The sequence below is a fragment of the Dipodomys merriami genome, unplaced genomic scaffold, assembly GCF_024711535.1.
Source record: "Dipodomys merriami isolate MVZ:Mamm:240054 unplaced genomic scaffold, mDipMer1.0.p SCAF_8, whole genome shotgun sequence".
Lineage (NCBI taxonomy): Eukaryota > Metazoa > Chordata > Mammalia > Rodentia > Heteromyidae > Dipodomys > Dipodomys merriami.
The window spans coordinates 19,010,011-19,036,168 of record NW_027206401.1 but is presented as its reverse complement, the minus strand read 5'-3'; the positions used below and the strand labels follow the sequence as shown (position 1 = coordinate 19,036,168).

Sequence of the window (26,158 nt, the reverse complement as noted above, 5' to 3'; positions counted from 1 at the left end):
TACCTTTTCTAAAAATTTTATTTTATTTTTATTGTAAAGGTGATGTACAGAAGGGTTACAGTTACTTAGGTAAGGTAATGAGAACATTTCTTGTTGAACATTACCCCTTCCCTCATTTATCCAGCACTCTCCCTCCCCCTACTCCCCTCTCCAAGTTGTAAAGTTCATTTCCAACATAGTGTCTTGTGATTATTGCTGATGCATTGGTTCACTCTTGTCCTTTGTCTTACCACTTTGTTATTCCCCTTCCCTTCCCCAAATCAGATAAATATATATATATAGGACATAGGGTACCAAAATAAAAAACAGCAACAACGGGATAAAACAAAGGAAAAAAGAAATAATTTCACATAGTACATTAAAAAATCAAAAACAAAAAAACAAAAAAAGCCCTCTTGTTTCCATATCTTGGAGTTCATTTCCATTAGCATCATTTTATCTGGCCATATGTATATAACTATTGATCTATTGTGATTCTCTGCTAGGACTATCCTAGACATATAGTAATTATTACAAATGACCCTCTACCTTTTGGGTACCAATTTTCTGGTGTTTTTCTTTTTGTTGGACTGTGAATACTTTTATTTTTTAAAACTTAACTCTGGGACTGGGAAGGTGGCTAAGTGGTAGAGTGCTTGCCTTGCATGCATGAGGCCCTGGGTTTGATTCCTCAGCACCACATAAGCAGAAAAAACCGGAAGTGGTGCTGTGGCTTAAGTGGTAGAGCACTAGCCTTGAGCCGAAGAGGTGAGGGACAGGGCCTAGGCCCAGAGTTCAAGTCCCACAACCTGCCAAAAAGCAAAAACAACAACAACAAAAACTTAACTCTGACACTAGATAGTGTGGTTTTGAATATTTACAAATCAAAAACTATTAACTCTCTCCCCTTCTATCTCCCCCTCCCCCTTTTTAAAGTCTTGTTATAAAGCCCAGGCTAGTCTTTTAACTTGTTTTCTTGTTGAACTTTTAAATGATTTGTTCTCACTGATTAGTTTTTTATCTATATAGTTAAGAATTCATAGAGTGACTTTATGTCTTATAACTGTTGAGCACCAAATATTATATTTACTCTTAGTTGTTCATTCCAAGTATCAATAAAACAAGATTGCTAGCTAGGAAAGTTTGGGGAAGCTGTTATGGCTGTAGTTGAAGAATTCAACTGCTTGCTGTTGTAAAGTATAATAATACTAAATGTAAAGATAGTGAACCCTCTAGTAAATTTATTAGGGGGGGGTGTGTGTGTGTGTGTGTGTGTGTGTGTGTGTGTGTGTGTGTGTGTGTGTGTGTGTGTGTGTGTGTGTGTGTGTGTGTGTGTGTGTGTGTGTGTGTGTGTGTGTGTGTGTGTGTGTGTGTGTGTGTGTGTGTGTGCGCGCGCGCGCGCACGTGCCAGTTCTGGGGCTTGAACTCATATCCTGGGTGCTGTCCCTGAGCTTTTTTTGGTACCAGTCCTGGGGCTTGGAACTCAGGGCCTGGGCACTGTCCCTGAGCTTTTTTCAAGGCTACTTCTCTTACCATTGTGCCACAGCTCCACTTTTGGATTTTTTGGTGGTTCATTGGAGATAAGAGTCTCTTGGACTTTCCTGCCAGGGCTTGCTTTAAACAAAGTCTTCAAAGCTCAGCTTCTGGAGTAGCTTTGTCCCTGAGCTTTTTTTTTTTTTTTTCCTCAAGGCTACTCTACCACTTGTGCCACAGTGCCACTTCCAGTTTTTATTTTTGGTAGTTTATTGGAGATAAGAGTCTCTGGGACTTTCCTGCCTGAACTGGCTTCAAATGATAATCCTCAAATCTCAGCCTTCTGAGCAATCCTAACTAGTATTACAGGCATGAGCCACTGGTGCCTGGCTGGATACTTACTTTTGGATTTATTTTTGTATACATTCAAGTAAAACTATGGGAAGTACCATCAGCCTACATAGTAAACATGCTGTAGCATTTTAATTGTAGGTGGACAAGATTTGCCAATAACTATTTCTAGGATCTACTAAGGAAATAGATTACAGCTATGTAGTATTATCTTGAAATTCTGGTTCCACTAGAACTCTGTTTTTTTTTGTTTTAGATCTAAAAATGTATGAAACTTTGATTATGGTCTAGCTAGTTTTTTAGTGAGCCTGGATCTCAAGTATTTTTATAAATTCCTGTTTGGTGGCTGAGTATGGTTTATTGTACCACTCATCCCAGAGTGCCTACAGAACCCTGAACTGGTTTAGCCTTGAATCATCTAATAGCTTTTGGTAGCAGGTAGAATTAGTGATTGTCCTTGCATTTGGTAGACCTAAATGCATATTGGCTTCTCAGATTTTTTTCTCCAAGTGATCTTGGACAAGTGATTTACCTTCTTGGTGTCTTAGTTTCTACGTATGTAAAAGAAATGATTATATCTACCCACATATGAAGATGCCTATATCTAGTATATATAATAGAATGTATTAGAACGGTGTTAGACTTACAGCATGAGCTTAATGTTAGCTATTTGTCTTAGATCCTGGAAATCTTTGAGACAGAATTACTTGTGGGAGGTTTATTATGAAGTGCTCCTGATTGGTAGGAGGGAAAGAAAGCAGTATTGGATAGAGGGGAGAGTTGAACTATGTTACAGATGTTCCAGAAGAAAACTGGAGCTGGGATGGCCTTTCAGACATGTATGTTGAAACATGGGGCTGGTCCTTTAACCCCCTTGTCTGCCATTTGGATACGGGCTGCCCTCTGGAAGAGAGTATATTGCCTTGGATTGGAGGTGGTATCTTTTGCTGAAGAGCCTTTGTGAGAGTGATTCTTTTAGTATTCTGGTTCTTCGCTTATATTACCTGTACCACTCACATAAAAGGCAGTAAGGAACAAATAATGTCTTTTAATGCTTAAATAGGTTTTGTGGGCCAGACTAGTAGGTAACCATCCTATAACATCATTTTGATATAAAGATGTGTTCTGAATGCCGTACATATGTTTACAAGTAGGTATTTGTGGAGCACTACCTCTTGTAAACAGAATTTGTATTTTGTTTCATTCTCAGGCTGCCAAACATACTTTAAAAAGACTGTCTTTTTAGATGTTTAATTCCTACTATGTTTATCAATTAACTACATTAGAAGGAAAATGAATAGTGTTTGCTTGCTGATTATTTCAGATCATGAATTCATATCTTTCTCTTAAGGATTTAAAGTAGGTGGAGCAGTATTTTGATCTTGAAAAACATTTTCTCACCTCTCTATAAGTCAGTTTTGCCAGGTTCTTTCAAATATTGCTACTTTTGTACATTTGTCTTTTTTGAGACAGAGTCTCTCTGTTTAGTCCAGACTGGCTTCAAGCTTTTAATCCTCTTATGTCTGCCTCCGGAATGCTGAGATTACAGGCATGTGCCACCGTACTTGCAGGAAGGACATTGCCTTTAGAAATCTACTTTTGCAACGGGAATTGATAGAAAATATTATCTGCCAAAGATTCTTCCTGTATACTTGTGTATTATAAGAATTAATCATTGCTCTGATGATGCACTTTTTGTATGGTCTTTATTCTATACCTTGGTTTTAGGGAAAAAAAATCCAGTGTCAGCACCTGTAGGTCCAAGAATACACACCATTCTTTGGAGAACTGAAAACAGGAGCGTGGTGACCTGTATGCCTATAATCTCAGCAGTTGAGAGGCCAAGGCAGAAAGATTGAGAGTTCAAGTATAGTGTGGATTACATAGTGAGACCCTATCTCAAGGCCAAAAGCAAACACTAGGAGATAAAACTTCCTTGGTTTTCAATCAAGTTTAGGCTTTTATCTATGCAACGCAAGTGCTCTACCACTGAGCCACCTTCCCAGCCCAGGCTTTTATCTATGTACAATTAATTTAAAGAACTTGAAGGAAACAGAAGGGAGACTTTAAGAAGAATAAAAAAAACAAAAATTCCACATGCCTTGATTTATAATCACCAATTCTTTGGCATTTTTAAGAAATTTATATAATTATAAATGGTTGATTTGGGGATATAACTCAGTGGTAGAAGGCTTGCCTTGTGTGCATGATGTATGATGTATTGGGTTCATTCCTAAGTATATGGTAAGTTATTTTCATCAGTAATAAAATGAGCATTGTGGAAAATCTTTTTTTTTTTTGGGTCCGGTTGTGGTGCCTGAACTCTGGGCCTGGGCGCTGTCCCTCAGCTCTTCAGCTCAAGGCTAGCACTCTACCACTTGAGCCACAGCGCCACTTCTGGCTTTTTTTTTCTGCTTGTGTGGTGCTGAGGAATCGAACCCAGGGCCTCATGCATGCAAGGCAAGCACTCTACCACTGAGCCACCTTCCCAGCCCTCATTGTAGGAAATCTTTAAAAAGCAAAGGTCAACTTCCTTTTTTATTTCTAGTCAAACACATAATCTCATCTTAAAGCTCACAAGTTGTTCCCATTTTACTATATATTCTTGTGACCTTTAATTTTTTTATATAGACTTAAAAGTACACAATTTTCATGAAAAGAAGATTACACTTTTATTTTTATTTTTAGTTTTTGGTGCCAATTTTGGGACCTTGAACTCAGGCCTGGGCTCTGTCCCAAGGCTAGTGCTCTACACTTGAGCCACAGCTCCACTGCTGGCTTTTCTGGTACTTTATTGGAGATAGAGGTCTCACAGACTTTCCTGCCTGGCTGGCTTCGAACTGTCATCTTCAAATCTCAGCCTTTTGAGTAGCTAGGATTACAGTGTGAGCCACCAGTGCTTGCCTAGATTACATATTTTATAATCTGATTTTTAAATTGTGAAAATACTGTACAGAGGGGTTACAATTACATGGTCAAGGTAATGAGTACATTTCTTATCAAGCATTGTTGCCTCCTCCTTTGTTTCCCCTTCCCATCCCTTCCCATCTCCACCCCGCACCCCCCATAATCTGATTTTTATACTTAATATTTTATGGACATTTTAGTTCAGTAGTTAAGTATATAGGCACTTCACATTTTTTAAGATGTGGTGGGGGTATTAGGATTTGAACTTGGCCTTGTGCTCTACCACTCAAACCATATTCCCAGATCTTTTGGTTTTAATAATTTTTAAATAGGACCTGAAGCTTTTGTTAGGCTTCAGACCTCAGTCCTCCTACTTCTGACTCCTAAATAGCTGGGATTGCAGGTGTGTATCACTGTGTTTGACCTATCATTATTTTAAATAGTTACATGTGTCAGGAGATGCCTGCACCTTGAATAATATATGATCCTTCCCACACATCTTAGAAAATTTATCCAGTACTTCTCATCTTAGTCCATATTTGCTGCCATAACAAAATACCACAGATTGGTAATTTATAATCAATAGAAATTTATTTCTTACAGTTCTGGAGCAGTCCAGATCACTGTGTGGACAGATTTAGAGTTGTGTTAGGTCCTATTCTATGGATGACATTTTTTCACAATATCCTCACAGAAAAGGTGAAAAGTGTAAACTTGCTTTCTCAAATGCTTTTATAAAGGGCATTCATTAATCTCATTCATGATTTTATCCTTGTGGCTTAATCACCTCTCAGACCACACCTATTACTCTTGCATTGAGAATTAAATTTCATCATGAATTTTGGAGAGGATACACACTTTCAAACCATAATCTGACCTGAGGAGTATCAAAAGATATGCATATTTTATGAGTTTTCGTACATGCAGTAAGATTGCACCAAAAAAAAGTGCAAAACATTCTTCAAACTGACACTGAGAAACATTACGATGATGGTGAAAGGTCTGTTAATATTAATGTAGACAGTGACTCTGACATCTGAAAGGTTTTTATTCAAGCAATGCTTTGACTATAGATAATCTGCTTTTCTTCATCTTTTGTTTCTGATCACAGATGAATTAGCAAAAAAATTAAGAGCAAAATATGAAAATGATTTTATCTTCTATATGTAGAAATAACACAAGTAAATTAGTATCTGAACTACACAAGCGCAAACTGCAGAATAAAGAGCAGGCGCGAGTAGAGTGGTGAGAGTAGTTGAAGATGGAAAAGTGAACAAGCATGTGGAGCTGATGAGTAGCTGAAAGGAGGAAAGAAGCCTCATTAGTTCTTTGGGATCAGCTGGGGCTTAATGTTATTAAGAATCAAATGGAAGAGTTATCTTTTTGCAAGCAACATTTGGAGAGTTCATATGATCAGTTTCTCATTCACTAACTTGCTCATTCATTGTATTTTTCATATACTCATCTGTAGACTACATATCATGTGCTTACTGTCTTCTGAAACTGGAAATAACACTGTTCAATTATATTTGGGTGCACCAGAACCCCAAGAGCTTGGTGAAGCTGCAGCATTTAGCCACAGTACTGTACTCTGGGTGCTCAGTGGAAAAAGATTTGTTTCCTGGAGGGGAGGATGTTTGAGCTGGGTTCTGTAGAAAGAGAAACAGAGGAATGATGCTCCACACAGAAAGAGGTGGGAAAGGCCTTCATTTCTGGTTGCTATCCAGAATTTGATATAGCTGTTCTAAAGTGCCGGTGGTGGGGCACAAAGTACAAACACGCAGTCTGACTGGGCAGTCAAACTGGATGTTTGATAGCCAGTGGAGAATCACCACCATCCACCAAGGTTTGTAAGCTGGAATGTGATGAGCTGAATCTGCAAAATGGCAGTTACAAGCTTGTAAAGTTACTGCATATTTTAACAGAAGGGTATTTGGTGTTGCAGCTCATCAAGGGCTGGAAGTCTGAGCTGCCATGCGCTCTCAATTGTGAATACATGCTGCTTTTCTGCTCAGCAGGATTATAGTATCACAGCACCCCAAAGCTGCTGTGTGGAAAGTCTTAATTGTGGGCCCAGAATCCCTGGGCTTTTCCAGCCCTAGGAGATTAGCTAATTTATTCAGAGAATAAATGCCCAGGGGAGAAGTTGAGACCCTATGAACAAGAAGAATTTTCTCTTAAGAGAGTCCTCTCTTGGTTTGTTTTGTCTCACTTTGGTACAGTCTGTCTCGGTTCAGGTTGAACTAATTTGCCATTTTATTTTTATCATCTAACAAATTTTAAAACAATACACTCAAGCAATGAGAGATGTTATTGTTTTGTACAAAGTGACTATGTGTACATATATGTTTCATTTATTTCAGAAAGCTTTCAGTTCTCAGTGGTTGGTGAAATACCAACTTGTATGTAATCAACAGGATGTTTTAGCTAGGTTGTCCTTGAGAGCTTTTTACAGACTAGCAAAAACTGAGTAGCATTTCTAATGCTTAAACGTTGTATGTTCTAGTTGACTTTATTAGGAGTAGAGAAAAAGTGCTTATACTAAATTATACTGTAGAGATAATACTTGAAACTTGGTGCTGGTGGCTCACACCTGTATAATCCTAGCTTCTCAGGAGGTCAAGATTGAGGACTGCCATTCAAAGCTAGCCTGGGCAGGAAAGTCTGTGAGACTCTTATTTCCAATAAACTAGAAGTGGAGCTGTGGTTCAAGTGGTAGAGTGCTAGCCTTGGCATGTCAAGGACATGGCCTAGGACCCTGGTGTGTGTGTACTAGTGTACACACATGAGTGCACACATGCGCAGGGGCACGCATACACTACATGATCTCAGAGAAATATGAAAGACATTCAGAAAAAGTTTAAAGGAAAGCAAAAAAAGAAGATTTAAAGAGGAAGTATTAAATGCTAATCATATAATTGTTTAGAATTTAAAAGATTTAATAACAATGTTAAAAGCCTGGTTTTCTCATTTATGTACATAATATAGTACGTTTCATAGATTTCACTTGTTTGGAAGGAAAACCTTTATCTGCTTTAGGTTTAATATTTGATGGCCTGCAAATTAAATTGATAAAAGATTAAAAAGAAAAAAGGCATTTATGTGCAGAAAAATGTGACTCAAAGGAGTGGTTAGAATTTGGGGCTTATATATCACAGAAAGAGGAAGGGAAAAGACACCTGGGGGAAACAAATGGTTCTTTTGGAATGATAAATGAGCTCTCAGGAAAACAGATGGAAATAAGATAGTTTTGTGATAATGTTGAGTGATGTGGTGGTGGTTGGACTTCCTATTTCTGGTAATAAGAATCAGCCTTTCCTAATTCCTCTTAGCAAAGGGATTTATTGTAATTGAGGTCTTTTGAGGAATTCTGCTTTTTAATTTTTAAAAATTTTAGCTCATTTTAAATTGTTTTTTAATTATCTCTAGTAATTATACAAAGGAATTGCCATTTTATCTGCTTTTGTGCAGATAAAAGGTTTCAGCAACTTGGGGCTGGGAAGGTGGCTCAGTGGTAGAGCGCTTGCCTTGCATGCTCGAGGCCCTGGATTCGATTCCTCAGCACCACATAAGCAAAAAGAAAAAAGCCAGAAGTGGCACTGTGGCTCAAGTGGTAGAGTGCTAGCCTTGAGCTGAAGAGCTGAGGGACAGTGCCCAGGCCCAGAGTTCAGGCCCCACGACCGGACCCAAAAAAAAAAAAAAAAAAAAAAAGGTTTCAGCAACTCAAAGACTTCAGCTCAGAAGATTCCTTCCCCCCCCTTCTAGAATTTGAACTCAGATCCTGGTTCTCCTTTGGTACTCTACTACTTGAGCTATGCCTCCAGTCCAGTGTTTTGCTGGTTATAAAAAGAGCTTTTATATCACAGTGGAATATACTATAATTGTTCAAATATATTGCCACTCAAGTTGTACACCCCCTCCCTGAGGAATAGTTTCCAATAGTCAAGATGGCCCACATATCATAATTCAGATTTGTATTTATTTCATTTTATTAGAGATTCCATTAGAAGTAAGTGCTTGGTAGCATACACCTATATAAAGCTAATCAAGAAGATACATATAGGTCAAAGTTAGCAGGGTATCAAATTGTTCATGTATGTATATCATGCTAACACATTAATGTATATTTTTTCCTTGAGGGTAAGGATAAGTTTGATTATAGTTTAGATCATGTCCCTTCAAGTTACAAAAACATCTCAGGAGAGTCGTTTTATGACTATATTGAAATTGAGTTACAAGCTCTGTTTTATGTTTCTAAGTGAGTACCCTTGAATGTGATTAGTATTTCCATGTAGTATTTAGTAAAACTGCATTATAACATAGCTTACTAATAACACCATTACCTAACAGCTTAGCATTGGAGCAGGAATGGAAACTATGGGAATGTACAGAATCAAGTTCTGTCTATTTTTGATTGGCAGCAGGTGCTATCTGTAATCTGAGAGACTGAGCCTTGGATAGTTGGCGATGGAACAGATACGGAGAGCCCAGGTCAGCAATGCTAGAAGTTATGGAGGAATCCTGGTATTGAGAAATAAAAGTACTCCTTCAGTAGAGGCAGAAAGTGTGCATATCTCATAAACAGGGAGCCTAGGCTTCCAAACGGTTTCCATCCTCTCATGTTCTTACTCTGTAGTGCTTATGGGCTGTAGCTTCATGGGCCTTGTATTGACAGCATTCCACCATATTAGGTATTGAGTTTCAGTGAAAATGAAGTGTAGTACTGAAGAAGATTAAGATTCCTGGTGATGAATGTATTGGTGTCCTGGAATCCATAGACAAGAGAAGCAGCTATTCCCTGTGACAGGAACCACAAAGATAGCACAGCTTACACTTGGAGCCAGGTACGATAGTGACACTTCAAGGGTACATTTGAAGATAAGGACACTAAATGTCACAGATGGCCGTCTTCCCTTCTTCCAGAAAAGGCATGCTTGAGTCTAGGGAAATGTATCTGACCACCATGTCTCAGTTGAGTTTGAGTTGATGTTGGGTTGGGTCCATCTTGACCTTTATACATATGCAAATGATATGCAGGTTTTTGGGTGAGAGGACTTATAGTTCAGGATGAAAGCATCAAGAAAGCAAGAGACAGATGGAGTAGCTTTTAGAAGGCCTCATACACATAATTTTAGTACTTAAACTGAAATTAAATTTATAAAACAACACCAAAAAGCATTTTACTCAAATTCCTACATAAATATTGATTTGACTCTTATAAGGGCTTGATAGTCTTAGCATTTCAGAGATTGTAAACTCTTTTTTTTTTTTTTGAAGGTTGTGGGGCTTGAACTCTGGGCTTGGGTGCTATCCCTGAGCTCTTCAGCTCAAGAAGAGTGCTCTACTTCTTGAACCACAGTGCCACTTCCGATTTTCTGAGTGGTTTATTGGAGTCTCATGGACTTTTCTGCTTGGGCTGGCTTTGATCTGTGATCCTCAGATCTCAGCCTCCTCAGTAGCTAGGATTATAGACGTGAGCAACTGGTGCCAGGCTGAGAGTATGAACTTTTGAACTGGCACTTGCTTTTTTTTTTTTTTTTAAAGAAACGGAGTCTGAATTCAGGGACTTGCACTTGGTAGATGGATAGTCTACCATTTGCATCAGGCCCCTAGTCCTTTTTTGCTTTAGTTATTTTTGAGATAGGGTCTTCTTGCCTGTGTATGTACCTGAACTGATAGACCTATTTTAGGCTTTTAGTTATAGTTAGGATGACAGTTATCCACAATGGTGCCCAGCTACCAATTGAAAGAGGGTCTTAACATTTTTTGCTCTGGCTGACCTCAAGCTATAATCCTTGTGATTTCAACCTCCCAAGTAGGGTTATAGGTTTGAACTACCAGCAAGGCTGGTAAGCATTCCTTATTTTTAATGGATTAGATAGAGTTTATAGCTAGGACATGATTATCCTCTCAGAAATAACGTCCTAACATAAGATCACTGGCTTGAGACATTCTGTTAATCAGTCTAGAAAGGGTTTGTCTGATTTATACTAACACCAGCAATTTGTAGGATGTTCATTTCTTTTATTTGTTTTTTTTTTTCCCTTCTTGAAGTTTTCCTGATAAAGTTTATGAACTACTCTCTTGGAAACCAAGTTGGTTTCTTGGCAAGCTGCTTTGTATGTATATAGGTGACTGATCCTTGGACCATTTTCATTTTTATTGAGGTATATATAAAGCTTAGACATGCCCTTTCCTTTTACAAGTCTTTCCTTGTTGCAACAGATTCTTGCTTTTGTTGGTTGCTGATGCTGCATTTCAGAAAACAAGCTTGTACAGTGGGGCCCAAGGCAAAGGCTTGTCCTTCTCCCCTGATCCCAGCAGAATGCCAGGTGATCACCAAAATCAATATACCAGGGGTGGTATGTGTGTGTGTGTGTGTGGGGGGGTGTTGTGGTGCCTGAATTCTGGGCCTGGGTGCTGTCCCTCAGATCTTCAGCTCAGGGCTAGCACTCTACCACTTGAGCCACAGCACCACTTTTGGCTTTTTCTGCTTATGTGGTGCTGAGGAATTGAACCCAGGGCCTCATGCATGCAAGGCAAGCACTCTACCACTGAGCCACCTTCCCAGCCCACTTTATTATTTTGGAGGAAAGGAGGGGAACAGACAGGAGTAGAGAGTGAATTTACTCAGATATCAGCAGGGCAGAAAAAATATATAGAAAACAAATGAGGTTAGGATTCAGTTTATTTCTGGGTAAGATAGATATGGAAATGAATTTAGTTACATTGTGGTGAGATTTTATTGATTTAAATGTAAAAACCATCTTGAGTTGTTCACCCATTCCATTGACCCAAACATGATGTCGGTAAGGCAGGAGGAACGCTGATTCTCAGTGCCCGTGCTTTCTCTGTTGTCTAATGTGAGGTTCTGTATACCATGTGGATAGTGGGTTTTGTCAGTCTTTCCAAGGAAAATGGCTTTTTGCACACTGAATGACATGTGAGCCTTTGCTTATATGTTTCCCCCCTCTTTTTTTGCTCTACATTTCTATTTGAATAGATTTATTTCATTGTCTGTTTCTATTTCGATGGAGAACAAAATTTGGGATCAGAAAACCTTTATGTTGTAGTTAGGCTTAAGTACTTGTTAAACTTAATTTAGCTTATCCTTAGTTTTTAAGCAAGTCTGAATATTAATATGAATATTGATTTTTTTTTAAATGTTTGGGCCTAGTCGTGAGGCCTGAACTCTGGGCCTTGTCGCTGTCCCTCAGCTCTTCAACTCAAGGCTAGCATTCTACCACTTGAGCCACAGCGCCACTTCCGGCTTTTTTTTTCTTTTTGCTTATGTGTTGCTGAGGAATCGAACCCAGGGCCTCAGGCATGCAAGGCAAGCGCTCTACCACTGAGCCACCTTCCCAGCCCTGAATATTGATTTTGAATAGGGTACTATTCTCAATTACAGAGCAGTGCCTTGTGATCTGGTTATACAAAGTTATGTTAATCACTGCTTTTGTGCTCTTTATTTTAATTTTTATTTATTTTTGAGGTTCCAGGGTTTAGAGCATGCTAGGCATGTGCTCTACCACCTAGTGCTTTATCTCCAGACTAACTCTGTACTATTTATTAGGGTATATGCTTAAGGGTGAAGATGGAAGAGGGTAGACTACTGACTAGCTGGATATATTACTAAAGGAACTTTTGTGTGTTGAGGAAGTGCCTGTAAAATCTGAGCTAACGATTGTCCTATTTTCAAAAAATATTCAGGAAAAGCTATAGAACCATTATTTCCATTCTGAAATGCAGTGCGAAGGCGTATTTGGGAACCTATGCTCTTTTGGGTCCTGACATTGTTTATGTTAGACCAGGAAGGTAAGAATTTCAGACTTTATGGACATTATTGATGTATATTTCTTACTGATATTAGAGGATCAGAACTAGAACAAAAATACAAAGTAGATAAAGTAGAAATAGACATACATATTTAGTTTGAATTTGAGACTGGGTAGGTTATAGGTTTAATAACAGGGAAAAAGTGGGTTTAGAATAGACTGAATGTATCAAGAAAACATTAAAAGCCCAGGTTGTTAAATGTGATGCTTCACTGTTTATATGGATAGAGTGGTTTGCCTGAGTAGAAACCTTCAGTTTAAATCCTAATCTAAGCAGAAAGCATGTTGACTGGACATAATCTTCATGTACTCAATTTGCTGCCTACCACGTTGAGATCTTTCACTCTAAAATAACATAAGAGAGTTTAAACTGAATCAGGCTAAGGCAGGTATGCTTAAGCTATCTTATTAGCTCCTACACTAATAAATACAAGTGGACAAAATATTTTTGTAAGTACTTGCTCTTCTTTGTGTGTAGGACTTGGGGAGTTATTTTTGTGTATAGTAGACTGAAAATGTCTCAAAAATTTGAGAAACTTAGTAAATCCTTTTTAGTTTTCACTTAAAAAAATACTTAGCAGAGCTGGATGCCAGTGTCTCACACCTGTAATCCTAGCTATTCAGGAGGCTGAGATCTGAGGATTGAGGTTTGAAGCCAGCCCTGGCAGAAGAGTCCCCATGAGACTCTTATATCCTGTTAACCACTCAAAAACCAGAAGTGGTACTATAGCTCAAATGTTAGAGCACTAGCCTTGAGCGCAAAAAGGCTCTGAGTTCAAGCCTTATAATGGACAAAAACAAACAAACAAAAACTTAGCAGTTAATCAAGAAACAATTATTAAACACTTGGTGAGTCTAGTGGTGATGTGGGGCACCAGCAGCTGCAGTGAGCCCTGGCATCCAGTCCTTCTCACTTTTGCAGTGAAATCACAGAGGAGCACCAGTAGAGGCTTTGATATGAACTGGTGGGTGATAAGATGGAAAAGCCAGGCTGGGACCTCATTACATGCAGCAGGATTTTAGTCCAAGTTTTGGAGTTTTCCCAATATGTGTATGATAGGATCATAGTCCTTTTTTTTTTTTTCTTTCAGAATGCTATTTTGGAGCTGACATCAAGCTTTTCTGCTGTGTATATTTTAAATTGTCACACTTATTTTAGAAAAGGTTTAAATAGATGCAAAGGTTACAGTTTCCACTACTGTAAACATTTTCATCATGATATACATTTTGGCAGAGTTGGAATTATAGCAATTTTTATCTATGTAAAATGATAGATATTTTACATTAAAATTTTCTATTCAGTTTTTACTCAGACTTTGATCCTATGACAAAATATCATCTTGCTTGAAACTTCTTTTTTTTTTTTTTTGGGTCTGGTCGTGGGGCCTGCACTCTGGGCCTGGGTGCTGTCCCTCAGCTCTTCAGCTCAAGGCTAGCGCCCTACCACTTGAGCCACAGCACTACTTCCGGCTTTTTTCTTTGTGCTTATGTGGTGCTGAGGAATTGAACCCGGGCCTCATGCATGCAAGGTAAGTGCTCTGCCACTGAGCCACCTTCCCAGCCCCTTTCTTGAAACTTTCTATTGATCATCTTACCATATTTTTCTCAAACAGGATTTGTATCTACACTTAAATTTATATTAAGGAAAACTTTCTAAATGACAGAGTAAGGACATCCAGACATCTTTTCTGTAAATGCAGTGAAATTTATCAAAAGCAACTTTTTTCAAGCCCCAGGACCAGCACAAGAAACAAAAATCCAGTGGCCTGGTAGTCACGGAGGGTGAAGAATAGGTATGATGTTTTCCCAAGGGTCTAGAGTTGTCATTATTTGGCCTAAACAGATCAAAATAGTAAAGCCTCATGTATAATGCGTATTTGTGACCTGCTCAGAGCTCACTTATTGAAAAGCCCTGGTTAGTTCAAAACAATCAGCAGTGTCTGTTTAGTACTACAGCTGTTACAGGCAACAGTAGTAGTTGGGGCAAACAAAAGGAAACCTTAGGAATTAGGTATCATTAAAGGACCTTGAAATCTCAAGATATTTTAGAAAATATTTGGTAATAAATATTCTAGAAATTATCTGGTATTTTAGAAAGCCATGCCCATGGGCAGGGTAGGATATATGCTCAGGAATGTACCCTAAGAGACTCAGTCATGTCTGGCTGGTCTCAAAGATCCACAGAGGCACAAAGAAAAGGCTAAGAACAGTTGTAATTACCATCACCTTTGGAAGACATGCTTCAGTGTATACACAGCCTCTCTGCAAAGAAAAACTTAATATTTAAGTCATTTAAGGAAGTCTCCTGGACTTACCCTGACCAATAAGCTAAGTAGAGATGTAGGTAGCTGCACAGGACAAAAAAAAAATTACAGATTTTATTGACATAATCTTAAGTAGCCACAATAAAAACCAAAACCAGATCTTGGAAGGAAAGAGGATCTGATCTTCAGAGTTGCTACTTTTATATTAAAGCATCTAGTTGGCAACAACACAAACATATGAGACAAAGAAATAGGAAAGTATGGTTTATTTCCCCCCCCCCCCATTCCATACTGGATACAGAACAGTTATTTGAAATACTATCTGAATTGGCTTTCATGGATTGGCACCTGGTCAGGGTTAGAATATTTTTCAGAGACTCAGTGTATTTCTTTTCTTCTGTAGTATAGTAGCTTCCCATCAAATATAAAAAATACCTAAGAACATCAACTGTGATGTTCTAGAGCAGTATGTGCACATCATATCCTCAAAATGTTTCTTTACAGTTATTTCTCACTGGAGCTTGTGGAAGATATTAAATAGTAGTGAGTTATGGGTTACATTCTCTGAGAGTTAGCTGCCTTGCCTGCTGGACGGTCAAAGGAAGAGGTAAAGTGATTAGTCTTTTTATTTGGAGTCATTGGGATTTCAGAGGTGGTGGGGATCTGAGCAACTCTACTATGGCCTTTAGTGTCCAGATACTGTTGGGGCTCATCAAGAGAGAAGAAGCAGTTACAGCATCTGGGGATGATGTGCTGTAACTTACGTAGAAATAGGAAATCACATATATAAAATAGAAGGTGTTTCGATTTTTGCTAAATTTTGGGTATTTTTGCTGGCAGAGGAGGATAAGCCTCATCAAAAATCAAGTTTATTTTCTTAGCAAGGAACATTACTTAAAATTGGAACATAGTGCTGAGTAATATGAAGTCTCTTTTAGATTCTTTAAAACTGAGATAGTTTAACAGCTCTCTAAATAGTTATGTGTAGATAACCATGCATACACATGTGCACTTGACATCTACTTAATCTGGAGTCCTATTCTTCCTTTACTGTAATGTAATCTGATTCCCAGAGCTGGCCCTGCCTTTCCCACAGTAATGCGTATGGATGTTAGGGTGCTGTTTAATATTTAGTTATTTAATATCTTCAAGCACTAAATCTCCATGCCAGAAAAAAATGTAGTCTGCCAATTGATTTTTCTAGTACAGTGTGATAATATTACATGCAAGTTGTACTACATAAATTAAGTCAGTCATGGGGCTTGAACTCTGGGCCTGGGTGCTGTCCCTGAGCTCTTCAGCTCAAGGCTAGTGCTGTACTACTTGAGCCACAGCACCACTTCTGGTTCTCTGGTGGTTTTATTGGAGATAAGAGTCTCATGGACTTTCCTGCTTAGGCTGGCTTTGAACTGTGATCCTCAGATTTCACCCTCTAGAATAGCTAGGATTACAGACGTGAGCCACCAGCACCCGGCTTATTTTATATTTTCAAAGCTGTAAAGTTGCTGAGTTACAAAAATGCTTTTTTTCCTCAATGGCTTTAATTTTCTTCTTTTTTAAAAATATGTATTGTTTTTATAAAGGTAATGTAAAGAGTGGTTAGTTATGTAAGTCAGGTAATGGTTACATTTCTTTGTGAACAGTGTCATCCCTTCCCTTGATTTCTCCCAGTTTTTCCCGTAGAGATAAATATCTACTAACTTTTGGCAGGGTTACGTGAATTGTGCTTTTCTTTTTGGTGATGTAGGATGTGAATTCAGAACCTTGTGCTTGCTAGCCAGATGCTTTTAACACTTGAGCCATGCCTCCAACCTTTTTTTCACTGATTATTTTTGAGAGCATGTGCCTGGATTGGGATCCTCTCTGTATCAGGGGTGACAGATGCACACTCCCACACCCATCTTCTTCTGTTGGAATCTTGTGGACTTTTCTGGTCTAGCTGGCCTAGAACTATAGTCCTCTTGACCTCCTATGTGGTTAGAATGACAGGCATCAGCTACTGTATCCAATTATTGGCTTAAAAGAAGTCATGTGTAGGGGCTGGGAAGTTGGCTCAGTGGTAGAGTGCTTGCCTTGCATGCCTGAGGCCCTGGGTTCAATTCCTCAGCACCACATAAGCAAAAAGAAAAAAAAGCCGGAAGTGGTGCTGTGGCTCAAGTGGTAGAGTGGTAGCCTTGAGCTGAAGAGCTGAGGGACAGTGCCCAGGCCCAGAGTTCAGGCCCCACAACCGGACCCCCCCCTCCAAAAAAAGAAGTCATGTGAATTCTTTTCTTTTTGGTCTGGGCTAGCCTTGAAATCTTGTCAATTTCAGACTTCCAAGAACCTAGGATTACAGGTGTGAGTCACCAGAAGGAGCCCAGCTTGTGTGAATTCTAGTTGATAGAACATCTTAAAAGATTTTGGTGACATTTGTGTTACCATTTTGACATTGACTTCTATAATTTAGAAGTCTTACAGTTTTCAAAATATCATCAAGTAAATAATACAAGTGCTGAAAACCACTGAGAAAATCAGTAACTTTGGAAGAAAAATTAGCTGTGATAAGATACTATGACACATCCCACTGTTAATTCATAAGATCAAACTGAGAAGTACTACAGATAAAACTGATACAATTAAAAAATACCAGCCGGTGCCAGTGGCTCATGGCTGTAATCCCAACTATTCAAGAGGCTGAGATCTGAGAATGGCAGTTCAAAGCCAACCTGGGCAAGAAACTACTCAGAAAAAGCCGATTGTGGTGTTGTGGCTCAGGTGGTAGAGAGCTAGCCTTGAGCACAAAGAGGCTTAGGGACAGTGCTCAGGCCCTGAGTGTAAGCAAATCCCACAAAGCGCAAATATAACAAAGTGACTAGAGATTTATATGTTTTGAAGATGTATCCTACTCCCTGACTATGGGATTATCAGTCATAAATTACAACAGTTCTTCAGGACCACATTTCATGAGTAAAATGAAGTTATGGTTTATGAAGCTGTTTCCTCAGGCTTGGGAAACAGGGCTTATGTTGGAAAAGACACATGACAAGGTACTTGTTACTTGTGTAATACTGAGAAAAGCATCTTAAAGAAGAAAATTTAAAAGTCACTTTTCCTTGTAATTTTTTTTTTTTTTTTTTTTTTTTTGCCAGTCATGGTGCCTGAACTCTGGGCCTGGGCACTGTCCCTCAGCTCTTCAGCTCAAGGCTAGTGCTCTACCACTTGAGCCACAGCACCACTTCCAGCTTTTTCTGCTTATGTGGTGCTGAGGAATTGAACCCAGGGCCTCATGAATGCAAGGCAAGCACTCTACCACTGAGCCACCTTCCCAGCCCCTCCTTGTAATTCTTTAAAACTAATAAGCAAACTGATGCTTGCCATCCTACTTTATTCGTGTGGTGAAGGAACATGTTAAGCAAAATCCACATGAGAAATTAAGCCTAACAAAAGAGTAAGCTGTGAGAACAAGCAAGGTAGTGGCAGCATATGGTCACCAAGAGCTGTGGAGAGAGATGATAAGGATTGGCTTTCTTTGATGAATCAAGTACCTGTGTAGTCCTGGGGGAATGTGGAAGGGATCTGAGGCTGGGAGCCTCTCCCAAGTGAGAGAGAGGGAGTGTGTTTGGTCGAAGGGGACCGTGGGAAGGGGTTAGTGCTTGCCTTAGTTTGTTCATTTCCTTGATGTAACTTTGTTCTGAACTCATTTAAAGTCCTTTGACTTTTATATCAAGTGAAGTAAAGTGATAGTGGCTTTTAATAATAGTTGCTTATAGTTAAATCTACTCTAACAGCTTATTTATTTCTTATAGCATCCCTTTGAGATAGACATTATTATTTTCACCAGTTCATACGTAAAACAAAAGAAAGGCATAGGGAGGTTTAATGATTTGCCCAAGGTCTGGAAGCTAAGTTGCAAAGCTGACTCATTCAAGCAGGCTGGCTCCCACACTCTGGAGCTAGAGGACAATTGTTAGGAACTTCGTGCTCAGAGAAGGACTACTTTGCCAAGGAGCTATTCAGAAACCCTGAAGTGTGCATTTGGTACGTGGGTACAGAAGTCAGGCAGCATAGTTGATGTTCAGTGTGAGGAAGTGAGGGCGATGGAGAAAGCCTGGCCTGAGTCTTTCAGATCTGGTTTGCGCTCTCTGCCTGACCCATTGTCTAGGCTGCATGTGTCCAGGGGTTATCTCTGCCTTTCCTTCTCCATCCTCCAGCATTACAGTCACCCCAAATACCATGCACGTGTGCGTCATTCTCTCGTCAACAAAAACATTTTTTAGGCACCTAATACGATTTAGTTGTGCATTTATGCGATGAGTAAAACCAAAGCTTTGTCTGGATAGCCTGCATGACTTCAGAAGACCCTTCTTACCCTTCTGCCCAGCCCAGCTTTCCACCTGCCTTAGGGTACTTGCAATTATTTTGAGAGCTGAAAAAACTTGATTTCGCAGTTAAGAACCTGAAAATGGCAGCACGTGGTTTATGAGACCCTTCAAGTACTGTGGATGAGTTTTTCAAGAGTTTTGGGCTTGGTGTGGAATAGTGTGACTCCTGCCAGACCCTTGCCTTTTAATAGGCAAGGCATGTGGAGAGTTGAGGTGGGGGCAGGGGACAGGATGCAGTGCAGAGGCTGAAGAGACAAAAGACACTTGCCAAGTGACCTTGGCCTTATTACCCTGTTGCATAAACTTGAAACTCCTTGAGATTTTTGCCCAGAATGATATAAACCTTGTTTATTTTCACTTGAGCAGGAACAAATGCAAGTTGGGTATGGACTGCTTGATAATAAACTTGTAAAAACAGATCTAAGAGGGTTTATACATGTTTTTAATGCAATGCTATGTGAAAAAATACTTTCCATGTTGCTTTTTAGGTTATTATCCCTGTTTAGACTGATGTTCCAGGAGACATTTTGTGATACATACCTTCACTGAATGTAAGATGTCCTTTGCACCTCCCACTACAGTTTAGATGTATTAGGTCAGTCTGTATCCATACCTTTGTGGGACTGTTATTCTTAAGAATTAGGGATTTGATTAATTTTAGCTTTTGAGAAGCAGTCAGATATTCTTGTAACATCTAATTTGTTATAGGTCTGATTTTTGAATGCTGCCATTTGTTGTTTACTAATACTTTCTTACGTATTTTGGTTAATTGTAAGATTTAGGAAATTTAAAAAAAATGGAAAAAAGGCAAGACATTTACTTAATTTCTAAGAAACTCTGTACATTCAGAACACTTGAAAAGGTAGGAAATATAATAGATCAATTATCATTTAATTGGGGAGCCAAGTGCACCTGTATAAAGTTATGGTAGACATAGCATAGAAGAGTGAATACTTTTTTATGAAACTTCATAGTTTAAAAGGTTTCCACATACACTGACCAGCCAGTCAGCAGCAGACCTGGCAGGGGGAGGCTGCGGGAAGGAACTGTCAGAAGTCCCAGTGCTGTTCCCAAGGCTCACCCTCTGTATTCCTAATCATGGTATTCCTGACTCACCTGCCTCCCTGGCAGCCTCACCCTTAACTGGAGGTTTGTCATAGGGGAGGTGTCTGTTGCCCACATTATTCAGTATTAAATAAGGTCTTGGCTTCACATTTGTTTTTGAGACCTAATCACAAAACAACATAAAAAAGAGGCTAATGGCTGGGCGCCAGTGTTTCACATCTGTAATCCTGGCTACTTAGGAGGCTGAGGTCTGAGGATCATGGTTCAAAGCCAGCCTGGGCAGAAAAGTTTCTGTGAGACACTACTTAAAAATCAGAAGTGGTGCTGTGGCTCAAAGTGGTAGAGTGCTAGCTAGCCTTGAGTAAAAGAGCTCAGGGATGGTGCCCAGGCGCTGAGTTCAAGCCCCCCAAACCCTCTCCCCCCCCAAAAAAAAGCTGATATATAAACAAGCAGAGCTGGTAAGTTAGAATAGGGCTTGTTATTAGTCAGCTTTTCAATGAAATATCTGAGACAGGCTACTAATGAAGAAAAAGTGGCAAAGTGGTTTGTTTAGCTCACAGTTGTGGAAGTTCAAGGGTGTGATGTGGGCACCGTGCCTTCATAAGCTCAGTTGAAGAGATAGCCTTCTTGGCGGTGTCATGTTGTGTAAGATGGCAATGGCAGGAGCACACGTAGAAACAAGTGATTGTGTCCACAGTCAAATTATTACCCCTACACTTAAGGCATTTCTGGCAAACTTTTTTCCATGAAGGATTGCAGATAAAATTGAGAGAGCAATGCAGGGTTATGCTTTTGTAAGAGCTCTTCTATGTAACCAGTACTCCTCTTCCAACACAGAACCTTCATATCTAAGGACCTCCCATTAGACCCCACTTCTTTTATACCATTCCCACTACCACATATCAACTTTTCCAGGGCACTCAATCATGTCCACACCATAGCAGGCCCTTTCAGTGTAGAATAGAAAGCAGGTGGGAATGGTTGTAATGGTTCTAGACAATGACTAGGGTGCGTTTCCTATGTTCCATGCATGTACTTCTTTTAGATTTCTTGGCACAATCTTCCCAGCTCCAAAGATCTTGTAAATCCATTAAATGATGCTTGCTGCTTTTAAAAAAGATATAAATAGAATTTTTTAGTCTATTTTAGTCTGTGTATGTGTATGTATGTATGTGTATGTATGTATGTATAACTACTTCCAGATAATAAAATAATTAAAAAGTGTCAAGGCCAGTCCAGAATTTACATCTTGAATATTGTGAATACAAAGGTACAGTTAGACCATCCTTTAAATTAATGCTTAGTTAATGCATCTCGGTTATTGTTACTACATTTCAAACTTGTTCTCTTCAAGGTCATTCCTCTGAAGAATTGCAGATTAAAAAAAAAACCCTAAACTTTGTTTAATTTACTAATTAACATTTTAAAGGACACTAAAAGTCACAGTTCAGGTGACTGCAGTTAATTTTGTCAGCATTTCAAACCACTCTTCCACTTTTCTCTGTTTCAATTTGTTCAAATCACTTTCTAGAATTATAGCTCTTTTCCTTCCTTCTGTTCTTGTCATGTGGGAGTTTTATATGTCAGTTTCTTTAATACAGCTTTATTTGCCCTCTACTCATTTGTACAAGGCTTGTACCAAGCCATGCTAGGAACACAAAGATAATTAAGAAGCAACCTCTCTAGTCATCACTTTGCAGGAGCACAGTGATGACCTCTGCTTAAGATTCAGACTGTCCCTACTTTGGGAAGTCAGGAGGTAGGGGAGAGAGAGCCCTCATGTAGTTGGTGCCTCACTGTGGGCTTGGAAGGAGCAAATTTAATAATGCTTGGCTTTGTGTATATGGTATGTTGTTTGTGCTGATACTAGAGCTTGAGCTCAGGACCTGGTTTCTCTCCTTTAGATTTCTTTTTTGTTGTCATTGTTGGTGGTGGTCATACGGCTTGAACTCAAGGCCTGGGTGCTGTCCCTGATCTCTTTTTGCTCAAGGCTAGCACTCTACAGCCACAGCACCACTTTCAGTTTTCTGGTGGTTAATTGGAGATATGAGTATCACAGGGGTTTTTCTGCCTGGGTGGCTTTGAACTGATATTCTCAGATCTTAGCCCCCTGAGTAGGTAGGATTATAGGTGTGAGCCATCCATGCCCGGCTTTCCTTTAGATTTCTTATTCAAGGATGGTGCTCTACCACTTGAACTACAGCTCCCCTTCCACATTTTTGTTGGTTAGTTGGGGATATAGAGTCCCATGGACTTTCCTGCCCAAGCTGGCTTTGAACCTTGATCTTCTGATCTCAGCTTCCTGAGTGGGTTTTCCCCCCCAGCCTGATAACAACCATGTAAGGTATGTTCTACTACCTACATTTTATACATAAAAACTTGATATGAAGCTGGGTGCCGGTGGCTCATGCCTATAATCCTAGCTATTCAGGAGGCTGAGATCTGAGGGTCGAGGTTCAATGCCAGCCCAGGCAGGAAAGTCTGTGAGACTCTTATCTCCAATAAACCACCAGGAAAAAAAAAAAAAAAAACAACAACAACTGGAAGTGGCGCTGTGGCTCAAGTGGTAGAGTGGTCACCTCAAGCTGAAGAGCTGAGGGACAGTGTCCAGGCCCAGAGTTCAAGCCCCATGACCAACAAAAAACAAAACAAAACTTGACATGAAAGGAAGTAATTATCCCAGGGAATATAGTTCATAAATGATACTGGAACTGATATATAGTCAGTCCTGTTGCAGTTAATACTGTAAATTTCTGTCTTGGACAAAATGAAGGATCAAGGACAAATGAAGATCAAGGGTTATGGACTTCTGCAGGTAGATCAGGAAGCCACAGTGATTGGATACACAGAGGCACACAAATTGGTTTAGTGATATTTTACTAAGGTTCTGGAATCCCATACTAAAAGGGATAATTTTAACTCATGGCTAATATTTTCACAGGCTTTAAAAAGTCCCACCATCTGTGGTGATGCATTTGGTGGGATGTTGTAATGGTTATTTGGTAGGCAGCAGTGAAGTCATGAACATTTTTGAATAGGCAAGCTATACTGGTTGTTCCCTTTCTTCAAGCTGTCCTGGGATTGTAGCATTTCTTTCCCCCATTTTTGAGCCTGCATAGGTCTCAGCTTGTGCTGTCTTCTGTCCTTTGCCCATTTTGTTTTCTTCACTTCAAGGTTACACTTCTGGAAATAGTTTTCTGGGCAGTCATCCGTCCATTTTCTACCTTTTCATCTTGCTACTTGTTCCTTACTGTTGGCCTCCCAACTTCTCTCCTCATCCTGCTGCCAGAACTGTCCTCATGAGGAGACAGTGCCTCTCCACTGCTCATTCTGCATGGGCTTTTCATGCTTATTTTATCTAATGGTACTCAACTCCCCTTAGGAGGTATCTGGCAATGTCTGGAGACATCTTAGGTATAAAAGATGAGGGAGGCAGAACTACTGGCACCTATAGTAGAAGGCAGGGATGCAGCTTTTAAAGGTCTTATGAAACATAGGATAGCTCCCACAGTGGGAATTACTAGCCCTCAAAATGTTGATATTGAGGAGGTTGAGAAATCTTTTACCTGGTACTGTGGGACATTATAGGTTTCCATTCTTAGAAATTTTCCCTGACTGACTTCACAAAGTTCTCTCTTGACTTGCCAGTGAATTCTTAGTTCCTCCCTTTGCAGTCTCTATGAAGGACTTTCGTACTCCAGTTGTGATGCCAACTCTTGCTGCTCAGGATTCTTTTCTCAGTCTCTCATTTCTTATTTCTGCTCCTGCCCATGGGCCCCTTGGGTATCTCTTGGATTCCAGTGGTGTATCTTGTGTGTCAGGGTGTCTGATTCTACATCTTCACTTTTGAGCTTCTGTCATGTTCATGTCTTTCTCCATATTGGTTTTACATGAGCACTTCCCTCCTCAGGAGGTCCAAGCAAGGGCAGCCAAAAGCTGTCTTTGTTTTTGTTTGTTTGTTTTGTGGTACCTGTTCTGGGGCTTGAACTCAGGGCCTGAGTGCTGGCCCTACTTCGACTTTGGGTTTTTTTTTTTTTTTTTGGTAGTTAGAGGTAAGATTCTTGTGGACTTTCTTGCCCAACTGGCTTTGAACCTCAAACATCAGATCTCAGCCTGTTGAGTAGATAGGATTACTGATGTGAGCCACCTGGCATCAGCTCAAAAGTTGTCTTTTGTCCATACCTGCCCCTCCTGTTTCAGTCCTGATGTATTTCATGCTCTGACAGTCATCAAAACAGCCCTGAGGCTGTGAGTCCTCCCTTGATGTCTCACATACTGCAGATGTCATCTGTGTTTCTGCACGTAGCACATGGAACCTTTGTGACCAAGCCCAGTAATTCCCAGTGAGGAGCAGTATTCAGAGGAACCCTTTGAAAGTGTTATGGACTTTGGGTTGTCCTGGGAAAGTAGGGCTGGGGGGGTGGGGAAGTGGGTGGGGATTGCACATATTAAGTGTTCAGAGTCTAGTGATGCTAACTTCTTGTAATGCACTGGCCAGTTGCACTACATGAAGAGTAAAGGAGTGAAAACTGTAATTTTTAGTTTCTACCTACAGAAGTGAAAAGAGATGCTGGTCCAGGAAATGCTTATTTGGGGAGTGGTAGGCGAAAGGGGACGGTAGTGCACAGCAGTGTGGGGAGGAACTGAAGGGGAGTGATGAACTGGATTGGAAATTGTGGCCATGCAGGGCATGCCAGCTGGGGACACCTGTCGGTTGCTTGTTCCTTGTGCTGGCCTTCTCTTCCTGGGCCTGTGGTATTGAGTCTCCTTTCTCATCATAGCTGGAATCTTCTCCATTCTCCTTGTACTACTGCCAGGCTCCTTGTTTCTTAGTTTGGACCTACTTTTGGCCAATTTTCCATCTCTGGTTTAGAACTTTGGCACCTTCTACAAATGAAAGTATCTTAAGCTGTATTGTGAAGATTCAGCTAATGAGAACAATAACATTAGTAAACCCTGTAAGCCAGGTCCAGTGCTAAATTCTTTATAAGCACTTACTTAAACCTCACCAAAATCTCTATAAGGTAGACACTATAATTACAACTATAGCTGAGAAGTTCAAAATGAAATAACAGAACCAGTATGGTTTGCACAGCTAGTCTTCTCATGAAACCTGAACGTAAACTTATTTTCCCCCCTCATTAAAAAAATAGATTTTATTTTTTAGAATACTAGTAGGTTTTGCTTGACAAAATTTAAAGTTCCCATGTGCTGTCTACCCCCACACATTCAAAATTTCCCCCACTGTCAACATTTTTTAGTGTGTATGTGTGTACATGTATTAGAATCAATGGGTCTATATACTGATATGTTATTACCTAATTCTGTAATTAAAACTAAAGTTCATTACTGGTAATTGTACATTTTGTGGATTTTGACAAATATGCTTACTATTATTATATCACACAGATCAGCTTCATGGCCCTAAAAATTCTCTATGCTCTACTTGTTTGTCCCTCTCTCTTTCTTCCTGGTAACCTGCTCTGTTTTCTTGTCTCTATCATGTGCTTTTTTTATTGTTGTTGTTGTTGTTGGTTGAACTCTAGACCTAGGCATTGTCCCTGGGCTCTTCAGCTCAAGGCTGGCACTCTACCACTTTGAGCCACAGCCCCACATCCAGTTTTCTGGTGGTTAATTGGAGATAAAAGTCTCACAGATTTTCTTGCCTGGGCTGGCTTTGAACCGTGATCCTCAGATCTCCTTTTGAGTAGCTTAGGATTACAGGTGTGAGCCACTGGTGCCCGGCATCATCACATGCTTTTTGATACTTAAAACTAAAAATATAAAAAAAGTTCAAAGTCAAATGTTAGTTATCCTTGAGCAGTTAGAGGAATTCAGTGGAGGTGAGTCTTCATTTATCATTTTAACTTCTGAAGCATCATGATCTGCTTTGTGCCTCATGTTTTCTTTATTTCTGGGCACT

General features: G+C 39.7%; 1 protein-coding gene across 1 annotated transcript in view; it reads left to right on the top strand.

Annotated features, from left to right (window-relative positions):
• Positions 1 to 26,158, top strand: part of Heca (hdc homolog, cell cycle regulator) — a 45,790-nt gene that overhangs the window by 4,082 nt on the left and 15,550 nt on the right. The window lies entirely within an intron of this gene.